A 13937-nucleotide genomic window follows, 5' to 3' on the forward strand; every position below is an offset into this window, starting at 1 on the left:
AGAACCTGCTGCAAATGTCCAAAGGAAACACGGACCGTCTCTTTCCTGAGGTCAAACCTCAACTAGAGTTAAGATTTGCAAGGGATCTCAAGGACAACAAGAAGAGCCTTTTCCACAACTCCAAGAGTAGAAGACTGAATAAAGGAAAATGTGGGCTTGTTCCTGAATGGGGCAAACAATCTAGTAACAATGGAAGCAGATGAGGCTGTGGTTGCCAGAGCCATCTTTGCCTCAGGACCTACCATCAGGTTCTCCCATCTCTCTGTGCTTAGGATTCAGGGAGAAGAACTACCAGCAATGGGTGAGGATCAAGTCAGGGATTCCATGGGGAAACTCGACCCGTAAACATGCATGGGATCAACTGAGCTGCATGCAAGGGTGCTGAGTGGGCTGGCTGGTGTCACTGCAAGGGCGCACTTTTATCTTTGAAAGGTCACAGAGACTGGGAGAAGTCCACAGTGACTGGAGAAAGGCAAATGTTTGTCCATCCTGAAAAAACAAGCCCGAAATGGAAACTTGGCTGATCAGCCTCACTGCAGTCCATGTGGAAATCCATGTCCTCTTGGAAGGCACAGGAAGGAGGAAATGATCGGGAACAGCCAGCATGCATTTACCAAGGGTGAATCATGCCTCATCAACCTGATTGCCTTCTGTACTAAAACGGCCGGATTTGTAGATGAAGGAAGAGCGGTGGATATCATTTACCTTGACTTTTGCAAGGCTTTTGACACTGCCACAATCTTGTATCCAAATTAGGACATTATGATCTGGATGGATGGACAACCACGTTGGTAAAACGCTGTTTGGATGGTAGGGCTCGCAGGACAGCAGTTAATGGGCTGTAGTTATGCGGAGGCCAGTAAGAAGTGGAGTACTGTAATGGTTTATCCTGGAACCTGACCTGTTTAATGTCTTTATCAATGCCTAGAGGAGATGACAGAGTGCCCTCTCATCAAGCTCGCAGATGACAGCAAATTGGTGGGACTAGTCAATGTGGTCAGGAGTAGAGCTGCCATTCAGAGGGCCTCAGGCTGGAGGAACGAGATGACGAGATCCTCATGAAATTCAACCAGGGCCAATGGTATCTGGGACAGGCTAGCACCCTGCAGGGTACTGGGGTGGGAGCAGCTCCCACGGAGCGGGGCCTGGGGCCCTGGGGGACGGCTGGGTGGGCTGGCAGCAGGAACACAGCCAGGAGATGGGGGAAGCGATGACCACCCTCCACTCGGACCACATCTGGAACACTGCGCTTTTCCACCACCGCGTAGTTGCTCCGCTGTGCTGCAGGCCTTCCCAAAAGGTCTCTCCGCCCTCCAGGAAGGAAGAGGGGCACAAACACCCACCCACAGCCTGTACCGGCGGGGGGGTGTGGGGGGTGTGTGTGGAGGAGAGACACAAAGCAAGGCCAGGGGTGCTTTAGTGCTCTGGAGGAAGAAGGCGTGTGCTTCCTGCTATGGGTGGGGAGCAGCGTTTCCCGCCGGTGCCAAGGACAATTAGAGAGTTGCTGCCCACTCTGAAGGAAGCACGTATCGCGTCCCCTAACTCCCCACTTGCTTTTTAGTCAAAGCAACAAATCCAGATGGTGACACAAACAGCAGAGGCAGCGATACAGGGGACCCTTGTACTTACAGGAAACCTGGGATGTGGCCCAACCTGACTTACCCCAGGCAAGAGGGAGAAAAATATCAGACTGAGACGCAGCGTGCAGCCTCTCTGAGTCCTGGTTAGCACAGAGGTAGTTCAGAAACTTGGCTTTTCATAGGAAACCTTTGTCCCACATCTAGTTCTAGTGAGGTGATGGCACAGTTCACAAGCCCCCAACTTCACGCAGAGGGGAACAGGACATTAAAAGAACATCGGGCATAGGGATGATGAATGAAGCTAGGTATGGTGTGGCCTCTTAATGCCTCAGTCCAAAAAGATAAAAATGTGTGAATCTAGAGGTAAAGGTAGAGGCACAAGGTCTGCGGACATGCCATTAGTGTTTTAGGTGATAAACTAATTAAACATAGTAAAGTTAGGAGTGGTTCTAAGGTTGGTGATTTGCATTCCTTTTCACTTATGGTTTTGGGCTTGGCCCAAGTTATTTAGGGATTCCTAGTAGCTCTTCTAGGAGAGTCAGGGTAGGAAAAAGTGAGTCAGTTCCAGAAAAAAAAAAAAAGTGTCCTTAGTGCTAACATGTTACTTTATAGTAGCCAGGAGTTTAGCTCAGAAGTACTCCCTGTCTTTCTCTGTTCCAGGAAAGGTTGGGAGGCCTCTGTGTGGGACAAAGTGCCAGGTTTCCTCATGCAGGTGTCACGCTGGTTGGGAAAGACTTTGCCTGAACTGGATTCTCAAAATCCCTCATCACCTTACCAGGATAGAAGAATAAAATGCAGCATTGACCTGGGAGGAAGAAGGGAAAGTAGAGTTTAGAAAAATTGTCCTTCTGAAGAAAAAATTTATGGTGAGAGACCCTCTGAAAAAAAGTGGCAGAAAGGATTCTCTTAATTTCTCTGAAATATGGGGTTTGAATACACTAAATGACAGGAAATGTAGAAAACAGTCATATGTTTGCTGCCAATTAATTTGCATTAAAATCAAAATTAGAATTCTGATCATGGGACAGATTACTCAACCCCAGTGTTTGCTACTGAAGCGTAAGTGCTAATGGCTCGGATATGACCTATATTCCACCGTGTCACTTTAATGGATGAAATAAAACCATTATGTCCTAAAAAGCTAATATTTAAAAGCTTGTTACTTATTTTTAGGTATGTTCAAACATATATTACCTAATGAAGGGTCCTTAGGAATACATACCCTTGATTTAACAGCAGTAGTTCCTTCCATGCACTCACAAGAAAACTTAATTGCATCCAGTGCACTGCAGAAAATAACAAGATGCAACGTGGAGACCTGTAGCTGAAGACCTGTAAAACCACATCTCAACGATGTCATGCAATGGATTTAAAAATAAGCAATTTCTTGGAAGGAAAGCTTGACAATTGCACCTTTGAGGGCAATTGTAGTCATGGAACAGCAGTAGTCATGTTTTACACAGCAAAATGTGTTTCCCTGGAATAACTGATATTCACCTAAATGGATAGTGATACCATTGTTACAAGTGCAACATTTTAGTTTTGCAATGAAACATTTCAAAAATTTATGTCAACAAAGGATTTGGGATTAGGGGGTTTTTTTGTTTGATTTTTTTTTTAATTGTGATGAATGCCATACTAAATACTTAAACATCTGCTTGTAGCACTGCAGAAAATGCAATCCAAATGACCTCTGCCAGTGCAGTAAAAGCCAATGGTTAAAGCTGTGTAGTTAAATTCACCCCCTGGAATGAAGAGCGAAGGGCAGAGCAGCTTTCCAGGGTTAGCAGATTTTAAGCTGCACATTCCCAAGAAATCACAGCTCCAGCCCTGGCCTGCACTGCCCTACCAGCGCTGCAGAAATTGTATCCACTTACCTCATCTTGATCCTGTGCCTTAAAGCCCTGTGGACAGTCTGTCTATTTTGTTGTGTTTTTTTTTTTTTTTTTTTTTTTCCTTTCACTCAGTCTTCCTATTCTTTAGGTAGCTTGAGAAGAATGCTGTGTGTTTAATTTATCAGATTCTGATTTACAAAGTTACTAGCGGATGTATAGAATTACTCAATTCAGACTGGAAAGGAAAAAAAATGCAGTTCTTATAATGACTTTCCTTCTGACACTGAGTAGGTGTGCCAGAAATTGAGGTCTCTGAGAGAGATAAAGAAAGGAAAGAACCATTTTCACAGAAAATGTATCTTAGACAAAAGAAAGAAAAGAAATAGAAATGAGGCTTCAGAAACTTCTGGTTCGTAAGATCTGTCACATAATGTAGTGGTTGGAAACTCAACACAAAATAACTGTGCTCATACAATGCATGATTATTTGAACAACCAAGAGGTTTACCATGTTTTATATGATCTTTGTGCTGTTACGGGCAGCTTGTATATGTTCTGTAACGTTCTTCCCACTCTACAAAGAGAAACAATATTGGAGCCACATTTTTTTAAAAATCTCCATGTTTAACTCCAAATGAAAGACAACCCCAAACATAATTGAATGCAGAACTTTAAATTCCATTTCCATGCTTAAACAATGACATTCTCTTGCTCAACCACTGGTAAGTAACATTTGTTGTCCATTTACAACTAGGGTATTAAAAAAAGAAGTAAGATGTTGTGGATCCTAATTAGAACATTCATGTGGAAGGGTTGCCAGTCTTCAAGATAAATGCGTGAATTTCTCTGTGTTCCTGCAGTAGCTTTTATAGCTGAGATGGATTTGTCACTGAGATCTCTGAAACTGTGTCGACTTTTTCTTGAAGTCCTACCGAGCCCTTTCCTGCAAACAGTCTGACTGAGAATCAAAGGGACCAGATTCTTTGAGGACTGAAACTGAGCAAGTTATGTCATGAAGCCACTGTTGTGCTTGTTCTCTGTTCCAGAGGAAGACCAGGATTAGTCTTTCTTTAGACCCACAACGGGAAAATGTATGCTATTTCAACTCCCTTCACTCTACCAGTCTGAGGACTGGAAACTCAAGGAAAAAAAAAAAGCTTTGAATTTTTTTTCTCTCTGTTTGATCACTGGCTGCAAAACAGTATTTGTCCCATGGCACTATATCCACATTCATTGTAGGACTATTTTAAAAAATGATCGAGACTGTTTATTTAATACTACTATAATGTATAAATGAGTCTATATTACTCACAGTGAACATATGCCTTGCTGTATTTTACTCTCATGTCAATGTAACCTCATTATTATAAATCAAACCAAGGATTTGACAAACTACTTCAGTCATATCTTGCTCACTGCTCCCACTGTTCACTAACATACACAATGTGCCATTTGTAAAATGAACAAACTCCAACAGATGATTTTACTTCATTTAACAGCTGAGCGCATCTCGGTGTAACAGCAAAAATGTTCTACCTTTTTTGTTTTGACTAACAAACTTGCCAGCTAGCTCATGTAATATTTGTGAAATAGCGGATTGTTAGAAATGTATTTAAAACAGTTATAATATTCAAGCTCTTCAAAAGGCACTGTACAATCTTATCAGCAAGAACTAAATACTCTACTTGAGAAATAGGAGGCACATTCCTTATCTGTTGTTTGAACAAAGAAAGGGTGGGGACATTTCTTAACCAATCACCCATTTAAAATGTTTCCAGATGGAATCACACCTGATGGTTTTACACTGAAGAGCATAAATTACTGCAGTGAAGTATATTTCATAATGGAACAAAACAAAAGCTACCTAAATGTAAGCTTTTGTGACTGGTAATACATTTGGTCATAACATCTTTCACGTTGATAAAATATAATTGGGGCACAGCTTGGCGAAGATTTCTTAAGGACACAATTTTCTTAACATTTGTTTTAAATTAGTCATTGCATTTTTTAGGTTTTTTACTACTTGCTTTGAAATTACTGATCTGTTTGTTTTATCACGTCTCGAGGAAACACAAGCATGTACATGTAATAAAACTGTTATGGTACTTGTTTGTGCACTTTGCATGCTAGCTGACTAGGCAAGCAATTATGCTAATCTGGCTGCTAAGTGTTTTTATTACTTGTTCTGGAGTTACAGCCACACCTGTCTGCCCTATCTCATACCGAGACTTCGGAGTTCAGGAACAACAGTGCTTCTCCAATCCATGGAAAGCTCTGTAAGAAAGTTCATACATGGGAGACGCTTTACACCCTAACATCCCAATCCTCAAATACTTGATCTTAAGGATATTTGGTCCACAGATCATTGATAAGGACTCACTGCTGAATCATAGACAGCATTTTGAAATCACTAGGACTGCTTTTCAGTCTTTGGTGGATCCAGGGGCTTGTTCTAAGGGAGTCAGAGAAATGAAACTGAAAAGAAATTCAATCGTGTCGTGTCTCCCATAGATGTGTGGGAAATTCCACTCTTCTGCCCTTACTAAAAGGGTCTTCACTTCTTGTGTTAAGAGACAAAGGATCTGCAAAGGGTTGGGAATCACGTTGCCATGGAGGGCAAAAGTAATTGTTTTCTTCTCTTTACGTTCCCCTCATGGGTCACACGTACGATCTTGGCTCTCTCCTTAGCAAACCCAGCGGGGGTTTGGAGGTGCTGGGATACAGAAAAAGAGCAAGGTTTAGGAGAGGTGGTAAACTGTATTTCCCAAGAGGTGCTAAATTGGTTATTTTGTCTCAAAGTCAGAGGAGGCAAGGTCAAGCACTGTTTCTTCAGGCATCTTCTTTCATAAGCACCTCGGAGGTGCAGTCTAATCCTAACGCCCAGCTTTGTCAGGACTAGATTCCACATAAATCTGACTACTTAGTGTTGACCATTGGTGGCTCTGTGCTCTGAGCCTAACTCACATCTCTGGAATAATTACTCAGAAGCCTTTGGGGTGCCAGCCAATGGAAACCAGTAGGCATAGGGATTTAGGTGGAATTTAGGCCAGCAGAATCTGGGACTAAGATCAATATTTAGATTCATTGAAGGTGTTATTCACCCCTCTCCCCCCCTCCTTTTGGATAACTAGCAATCAGTCTTTTCTTTCTTTTAGAGGTCTGAACATTTACGCAGCCAGGAACAAATCCATCCCAACCTCCTTTAGGCTTTCCACAATTAGTCCTCCCAACTACACTCCGGAGTTGAATCACATGCCTTCTAGCAGCAATGTTCAGAGCACAACTGAGTGGTTGTCAGCTGGCCAAGCTTTCACATGCTTCGGAGTGCATCTCTGGTTTCCTAGGGAACCTCACCCGGGTCCTCCTGCGATGTTCCAAGGCACCCAGGAGACATTTCATTACCGCCACTGTTCATGGTTTTGTACGTCCCTGAGTAATCAACACATCAAAGGTGCATTTGCATTTTTTATTCTTAAGTTTCTAAAGCAGTAAAATGAATTGCTGACCATACAAAGCTGATTGTTCTTCTAGCTGTGAAACTCAAGAGCCTTGCTCGGAAGTTTGAAGCTGAAACTTTACCTTATTCATCTCACCTACTCTGCCAGTATGGGCTACTGACTGGTGCTGCTGTTTTCCATATGATGTTGACTGGCACGTCACTATTCACCCAAGCAGCTCTCCGTGGCTTTGCTCTGATTTATTTATCTGCTATTGTTCAGGACTAGTTATTATTCAAAGATCTGAATCTCTCTCACAGACCATATTTCTAATGTCATCCTGCAGCCGTTAACAGCTTACCTCTTACCTTCCACGGTAGGCCAGGAGGCTGAACTTTCTCCAGGGAATCTTTAATGCATGCACAGTATCTTTGCTCAAGAATAGGCTATTTATTTCTTAAAAGAAAAAGAAAGGGGGGGAAAAAGCATTGTGTATTGAGGATATTGGTTAAAATATTTTTGGTGAGTTTTTCCTTCAAAACAGAAAATACTCTGTAGGGAGCAAATACTTCTGAGGAAAGCAAAGATTTAATTAGAGGATTTTAAGTCAGTCTTCATATGCGTTCCTTCATCTGTCTTTAGAGACTCTGAGACCCCTGTCACAGATGTAGGCTTGATATGTACCTTATCTTCTTTTCTCTACGCATACTGGTCACAGATGTCTGAATACTACATTTTCCATGTCAGGCTGAGGCTTTAATGCTTTCCCCTGGAGGAGAGATAAGAGCCAGAACACATGTAGACTGCATTACATTTTCATTTGTAATCAGCGATGTGTAAAGTTTCTAAAAGTTGTTGACACTCATATGATATATACTATCTCCATTGGAGGGGTAGTGGATGGGGTAACATGGTCAGATACCATTTTGTTTGCAAAGAACTTCTCTCCTTTTACCAACCCAGAACTGTTCTCCATCACTTCCATCTCATGTAATGAAATATACAGTGTTATCACTTTCCAGTCTTATTTCTCTTTCTTATCATTCATATTTAATGTATTTCTACCTTCTATTTTGTCGGTGTTTACATTTTATTGATTCTTAGGTGCAGTTTACAAGTCAGTGATTTATTATCTTTCACTTCTCTTTGTGCTGACAGGCAACATTGCTATTTTTCTACTTCAGATGTAGTGTAAAAATATTTGTGGCTGAAACCTGTGAAAATGTAACATACACATTTAAGCTGTGATAATTGTTATTACACAGATTTTTAGAAAAAGAGAGAAGGTAATTCATGGTTAAGGGTGACACCCCATTTTCTGCTCACGAAACGGTATTGCAGCGTATGCAATGGATTAGCTGTCACTGTTTAGAGTGCTGTGCAATGTCTGCCACGAGGGAGGACGTGAAGGATTCGAGCCAGATTTTTTAAACTTAGGTGCCAGAAGGTGGCTACCCAAGATTTTTGAGCCAGTGATGAATTTAAGAGCCTCAAAGTTTTAAAATAGGATAGAATGCCACGTGTGCATAAAAATAAAATGTTAAATTTAACAAGAACTGCTGGAAAATGAGCCAGAATATCTCCTGCACAGGGTGGGGTCTGGAGCAGCACTGGGGCCTGTATCACTTTTCAAGTGCAGATGCTGCGGAAGGGCAGGCGAGGGGCAGCAGCAGGAATAAAACTGCGTGGGGGGACATGAGATGGGACGGGGACCGGCCGCAGGGCGCTGCTCAGTTCCCTGCTGATGGCAGCAGCAGGGAGGACTGGTGTTAGAGGTCTGCTACTCCTTCCACACCGGGCATTTCCAGAGCATGGGTCAGATCCTCCTGGGTGCAGTGCCATTTGCCTTGCCCTTTGCTCCTCTCTGCTTTGTAAATGAGATTTTGGGGGGCCAGAATAGGAAAAATTGGCTGCGGTACTGCAGCTGTGTTGACAATAACCAGTTCCCTTTCTGTGGCTCACCTGACAAAGTTGGTGCTGTTGAAAACCTCGCAGATTGGTAGCGGAGGACCGAGTTCGTGACTGAACGGCGTGGCAGAAATTGCACCTGGCAAAAGCGACTTACTTGCTTAGGAAAAATAGTCTTCTTTACTCCTCGTGGAAGATGTGTGCCTGCCACTTGTTGGTTTGCACATGGTGGCTCTAGGTGGGTTCCTGTTGCACAATCACAAATCAGCAGTTTCTAGGAAGTTTCTCATTTTTGTCTGGCCAGGATGTTGCGACAGCGTATTTTCTCCCCGTAGCGGGCCTTGCTATTGCAAGTCAGTTACTTATTGCTTCACAGCTAAATTGCTGCAACATGCTGGTCTTTGGGCTACATCTAACAGTCAGTCCAGGAGCTGTAGGCAGCTCCTGTCTTACTAAACAAGGTATTTTACCATAAGCAGCAATCTTACAAGATCAGCTGTTGGTCTTGATGTGAACAGCTTGCAGGGGATTTAATTGCCACATCCCTTTTCTGCTGTCGAAGAAAAGGATAGAGCACAGATTGAAGCTCAAGATAATGGAAGGACACTTTCTGTGAGAAGCTCTCAGCTTTGGCATTTGCTCGAGGCTGTTTGGGGGCTGCGGGGAGGGGGGTGTTAATGATCAGGACAGGCTGTGAGTTTTTTCTGTTTTCCCAGGATTTCAGAGAGTGCGAGGCTAGACCTGACAGCATTCCCCAAATCTGTTGTGTTTGGAAAGATTTTTAATAACAAGACTGAAATACAATCCTGCAATCTCCAGTTGCTCATCATAAACACTAGCACGACTCTCACCAGAATTTTATGCCTCGGCCCTACTACACTGTGACTGCAGGAGGCTCTTCAGGTGCTCTCCACCTAAGCACATCACAGCACTTGCCTTTTTTCTCAGCCTCTCTCACATATTGCTTGGCCACAGTCTGTCTTTCCCCTAGAAGAAACAGGACTTTGTGTAGAAATCATATATCCCAGGCCCACAGCTGTCCTCTGTGGGCTGCTCAGCAGCTTAAGCAAATTCCTACCCTGAGCTCCAGTGCTGCGAGTGCTCCGGGGTTCCCAGCTCGCCTCTCCAGCCACCCAGGACAGAGGTAACAGGCAGATTTTGTGACTATTCCTAAATTAAACCAGCATGCTTGCCTGGATGGTGTTTCCTACTGTCATAGTCAGGGGCAGAATACGAGTCTGGGCAAGGCATTTCTTGTGTTCTTAGGTCCTACATCTGGCAAAAGATATATACTGCTCTAGGAAAAAAAAAAAAAAAACCAAAAACAAAAACAAAAAAACACAGAACACCAGTAAGCAGCTCTACATATTTCCCTGTTTAAATTTCCTCACCACTTGATAACATTCTTTGGGTTTAAGTCTAAGGCTCCCTGAGTACACAGGATCCTCGTCTCTCACTCCTCCCCACAGAGTTCTTCTGCATCCCTTTCTCAGCTGGTTCAAGCAGCTAAACCAAATCACTCTGCTCTTCCTCTTTCCTGTCAAGTTGCCCTGCATTTCCATAAATCTCTCTAAGTCTCTCAAGCTTTGCAGTATTGAAGATCCCAGGTTAATACCGAATGTCTTTGTCCTGCTTCTAGTGGAAGTGTCCTCTTCCAGACATCCTCTCTACAAACAAACTTTTCAGGACTGGTTTTCCCAAGTCGCACTGTGCCATCATCCAGCTTGATGACTAGATAAAAGGAAAAAAAAGCTACAGATGGATGAATTGTCACTGCACCTGACCTAGAAATCTTAAAACGTATTTCCAGTGCTGTATTTCTAACTAGTGGATAAAGGGGGGAAAAAAAAGGGGGCTTTGATGAGTTGTCCAGAACACTAAATGAAAAGGAACAAACAGAACCCACTAGAAACTGGAGTTTGTATGGATAGTATGAAATTACTTAAAATAAAAATAAATGTACATCCTGGTGTAGAAACCTAAATACCTTGCCCAAATCCTGCTATTGATTTCACACTCTGAACTGACAGCTGTTGAAAGTCAATATTGGTCCAGTTCTAGAAAGGGAAGGAATCTTTTGGTCATTTAACAATGCCCAGTTAAACCCAATACATTTAGCTACAAACACTTTAAATAGGGCACATATATCTGTTGAGCTCCTCCTGGATAGCATGAAAGATGTAGAATTTTGAGCTGGATGTAAAAAACCCAGAATATTCCTTAGGGCATCTCAAGATGGAAAAAAAAAAAAAAAGAAGAAAATAAATTCAAGGCACCGATGTTCTGTTGCTGAATGAGGCCACACTTCACACTGCATGTGGATAAAAGACAAAACAATTTCCCGCTTCCCATTTCTGTTCTGTATTGCCAGGTTAATTGTTGTCATTGTATTCCCCACAAGAGAAGCTTCAGCAGTGGTGCCAAATAAACCAGATTAGTGTTCAGGGGCATTTGCTGGAAGTGATGCCAAATCCATTCTTGATCCTAATTATATGAAATATGCTCCAATAATTTTCCACAAGGTGAATAAAAATAATGCCAGAACTGCCGCTTTCACTAAAGCTCAATTAAGAGTCATTCACTAATCCCAAGACATATCATAGCTTCTTCTGCGCAATTATATTTTCCTTTTTATAAACCGATGTTTACCTAGAGAAGATGAATATTCTAATTCCTGGCACCAGTATGAGAGTGATATCGGGAAAGGGAGAAAAACACAGACAAGACCTGGCCCGTATCCCAACGTTAGGCAAACTGACCTTTGGTTTCGATCTCCGCAGACAAGCTGTTGCGTCTGTACAGTTTCAATCAGTACACACAGGAGATACGCACTCGAATACAATGTTCATTCCTGAATCTAAAAGAAGAAATGAAAAGCCACTTAACTTAGAAAATAAAATCAGATTAAACAAATTATCCTTTGTTAGTCACGGAACGTTTCCTGCAGTGTACAATACCTTGTTCTGCAATGAATTTCCGATTTCATGTTGACTGATTTGCAGCAGCTGACTAAGAAAGAGGTATATGTCAAAAACAGGCACTCACTGCCAGCAGTTGCAAATTCGGACTTTTGTTCAAACTATTGAAAATTCTTTGTAAAGTTGAGAGGTGTTTTGCTAGTATATAAGCACATTGAAATATGTTTTGATTGCATTTGAAAAAAGATGTAATTCCTTTACAGCTAGAGTTGAAAGAGGATGGTCAAGCACATTTACCAAAACAATATGGTAACAAATTAAGTTCGTAGTCTGTAGGTGGCTTATGTAATAGTATCATCTTGCAGCATTCTCAAAGCACAAAACATCTTTATTTTCTATTTATTAAAAATCCCAGCTTTCTCGGTTTAGAGGATTTTACTAATACGTAACCTTCCTGTTCTTCCTTCATGCCTTTGCTTTCGTGGAAAATCTCATGAACACCAAAGCAGTCTATTACAGAGACAAACATTATATGTCATGACTTCATTTACCCTCTTGCCATTTTTGAAGTTTCTTCCACCTCAGAAGCTGCTGGGGAGACCATATTTATTGATTGTCTGATGCAGAATCATAGGATCATAGAATATCTCAAGTTGGAGGAGACCCATAAAGATAATTGAGTCCAACTCCTTGCTTCTCTCAGGACTACCTAAAACTAAACTGGCTAAGAGTGCCATCCAGACACTCCCTGAACTCTGACAGGTTTGGTGCCATGACCACTGCCCGGGGGAGCCTGTTCCAGTGACTGACCACCCTCTCAGTGAAGAACCTTTTCCTAATGTCCAAGCTGAACTTTCCCTGATGCAGCTTCATACCGTATGTTTGCTAGCCCAAATTCTGACTGTTTTATGGGACCGTATAATGGTTAGTGTATGACAGAGTGAAACCTGGCGTTTAAAGAGGACAACACAATTGTTCAGGTGAGTTAGTGACTTCATGGTCAAAGGCGTTCATATGCTCATGGCATACTCTGCTGCTGTCGGGAATTGATTTCTCAACTTCAGCTGATAATCACAACGGTATCTCCGTAGCTCCATCTGCCCCAGTGGGATAATAGAGTACGTTAGGATTAAGGAAAAAGCAGATACACATCTCTCTTCTCACCAGGTATGCTGAATTCTGATCACACTCCCCCACCCCATCTTTCTCACAGGATTTGGCTAAGCAGATGATGCACAATAGCTGGCACCCATTCAAGCTGAAGTGCTTGAGCTAGCTGTTGTTTCCCCCTTGGCAAAAATCCAAAAAAGATTTCATTAGCAGTTGCTCATCAGGAATAGGGACAGGAAATTGTTGCATCTCTGCTTGGAGTCTGGTCCCTAAAATCCAGCATGACAGGCAAGCCCTTATACATACATATATACATACACTGCAGAGGATTTCAGGATTGCTGCTGCTGCTGGATGGCGTGAGGGGTTTTGTTCCATTGACTGAAGTATCTCCGACTACAAACTAGAACTCTTTTTTTTCCAGGAGCACTGGAAACTTGCCAGCAACTCCGCAAAGCTAAAGAGGTGATAAAAGAGGATTTAAAAGGTCTCCTGGGTGATGTCTGAAAGAGATGCAGAGGAAAGCTAGAGCATGAGGGGAAGGGGCTGAACTGCGCTCCAGACCACGGGATGCAGATCTCACAGCAGATACCCCCTGAGCTGCCCGTTTGCCTTCCTTGCCACAGCTGGATGCCCAGGGACTTGTGAAGCAGGACAGAGTTAGATGGAGGGAAGCTGGATTTCAGAAAGGGCTCAGGGTTTGGGGAGCTCTCTTGTTTGTTTGCTTTTAATGAGCTGGTTTAGGATGCTGCGTAAAATCTAGCTGTGTTGCTGTATTTCCTCAGTTTTTTCTCACAAAATGTTATCTGGAACGTGGGAGATAGGGGATATTTATAATCTCTGGGCTGAGTCTGAGGAATCAATACTAGATCTTGAAGGAAATGCAGGTTTCAGGGCGGAAGCTGACAGGGAGAGTGTTTTACAGGGAGGCTGTATGATCAACGGGCTGTGCCTCGCTTCTGTTCAGGGGCTTGTAACACCTGGAAAGTCACTGCTAGGACTCCTGATTTACAGCAGTCCAGTGCATGTCCAAGACAGGTGTGTTCCTAGCCCCTGTTTTAATGCATGGATAGAAGACATCAGCATACAGAAGAAGACCAATGGAAATGTAACCTTGGAAACAGGACGATGGCAATCTAGCAGCAAGCCTC

Source organism: Tyto alba, unplaced genomic scaffold, assembly GCF_018691265.1.
Source record: "Tyto alba isolate M040663 unplaced genomic scaffold, T.alba_DEE_v4.0 Super-Scaffold_46, whole genome shotgun sequence".
Classification (NCBI taxonomy): domain Eukaryota; kingdom Metazoa; phylum Chordata; class Aves; order Strigiformes; family Tytonidae; genus Tyto; species Tyto alba.